Source organism: Protopterus annectens, chromosome 9.part0 (assembly GCF_019279795.1).
Source record: "Protopterus annectens isolate FY-2018-M chromosome 9.part0, PAN1.0, whole genome shotgun sequence".
NCBI lineage: Eukaryota > Metazoa > Chordata > Ceratodontiformes > Protopteridae > Protopterus > Protopterus annectens.
The window spans coordinates 1,880,510,378-1,880,512,567 of NC_056743.1; the positions used below are offsets into that span (position 1 = coordinate 1,880,510,378).

Sequence of the window (2,190 nt, forward strand, 5' to 3'; positions counted from 1 at the left end):
TTTATATTAAATTGTGGTAGTCATTACAGCTTTCCATGCAATCCCACAGACCTAGTTTGCCCATAGGTAAAATAGATTAGCATGTCTGCAGGCGTTCATGTTGCTTTACATAGTTTCCTGGTCAGCATCACTGTTACTGACCATGAAACCACTCTCATGCATAAACTCCATGTAGGCTTCACACTAAACCTACATGGAGTTTTTTGAATCCCCATACCTTACATAATCCCTTTCATCTCTTTGTTTTTTTTCCAACTTATATTTTTCTTTTGCTTCTTTATACCTTTTATTCAATTGAGTTTTCATTATTTTGATCTTGTTTGTCTGTGGCAAAATCCACTCCTCTCCATCCTCACTTTCCAATAGTTTATAGCTATTCTGCTTCTGAATAACATCTTTTTTCCAGCATTTAACTCTATTTCTTCTCAATTTATTTTATATTCTTTTTCCATGTTTTCATCTACAAAATTATCTACCGCATGTTCCTGTTATTATATGCAGTATTTTCTTCATCTATTCCTTCATCTTGTAACATAGGACAACCAAATCAAAAATATCTTTGGGCATTACATTTACTACCCTTGGTTCTTAACATATACTGGATGTCTATTCTCTCCACATTGCCTGCATTTTCTCATTTCACATGTTTTTCTAAATGCATTTCATCTCCACAAAAAAGGCATTTGTCTGGCCCAAGTATATCACAGCCCTCTGTTTCCATTAACATTTATTACATTCTTCCTTCCTTCTATTACATTTAATGTTAACAGCATCCCCCAATTCATGCATTTCTTTCTTCAGATATGTTTGCTATATCAATAGACTTCTTTTGAAAAAGATACGGAAATAAGAATTTCAGCATCATTTTCAGCAGTTTTGAATTGTACTTGCATATTCTTTTTTAGCTGTAGTCCAAAAGTAATATATATATATATATATATATATATATATATATATATATATATATACATATATATATATATATATATATATATATGTGTGTGTGTGTGTGTGTGTGTGTGTGTGTGTGTGTGTGTGTGTGTGTGTGTGTGTGTGTTTTTTCTGTGATGCAGGCTCTTGCTTTTTACTACTTCAGACATGATTTTTTTCTAATAATCCAACTGTTTCAAAAGTCACTTCACAGACGTCCTATGTCTCCAAATGTATTATTGTTTTTATGTTTTTTACATTAAATTCTAAAGGCAAAATTATGTTGTCCAGAATACCGTATTGATTTAAACAAAAGTCATTCATTGTTTTAATTCTGGAGTCTGGAGCTTCACATAGACATGATAGGGTCTGTACATTTCCCTGTGGATCAGTCCATCCAGGTGGAAACTGAATAAAAACCTGGCCACCGACTATACAAGCCACTGCAGTACACTCATGGCGTAGCTACCTTAGGATTCATCTCATCACAGCTGCAGTTCAAGTGCCAATCTTACTAGGCATCCACCTCTATTTCACAGATCAAGCAGAGCTCATGGCAGTTGCTGTTTTCAACTGTACCAAGGGCATGTTTGCTGCAGTGTGGAGGATGCTGCAGTATGTAGGTCCTCCTCACTGCAAGGTCATCAAGACACTGAGATGGGGCTGGAGCCGAATGACTTAAGTTTTTGAAGAGAATATAGTTGAGGAGCGCATCAGTACTATCATTAACCCGAGTAGTCTTATCTGATCTTATCTGCCTGGTAGTAGCTGTTTATAATTAAACCCCCAAAAATGCAACCCATTCCCACACTGGGAGTCGAACCCGGGCCGCCTGGGTGAAAACCAGGAATCCTAACCGCTAGACCATATGGGAAAGCCCAGGAGCTACTCCTTCCACAGCCGACTGATTTCTGCTTTCAGACGTGCATGCCTCACATCACAATACTTTGCTGACATCTTGTGGTCAATCTACCTAGGTTCAGAGCAACGCCCATTTCACTTTTTTTCCTTCACACACACACACACACACACACACACACACACACACACACACACACACACACACACACACACACACACACACACACACACACACAAACACACACACACACACACAGGTCAAGGAGCTCAGCCTCTTATGAAAATGCCACTCATAACCTCCAACCACCTTCTCTACTTCCTCTCCACATTGCACCATCTACTGCCAGCACAGCCCAACATTCACATTACTACCTGATGCTCTTCTCTTTCAAATTTGTC

The 2,190-nt window shown here is 38.2% G+C and overlaps 1 non-coding gene across 1 annotated transcript; it reads right to left on the reverse strand.

The window, feature by feature from the left end:
• Nucleotides 1-1,732: 1,732 nt before the first annotated feature.
• On the reverse strand, nucleotides 1,733-1,804 carry TRNAE-UUC. Its single transcript has one exon. It is a non-coding gene; the product is annotated as a tRNA-Glu (tRNA).
• Between the last annotated feature and the right edge of the window lie 386 nt (nucleotides 1,805-2,190).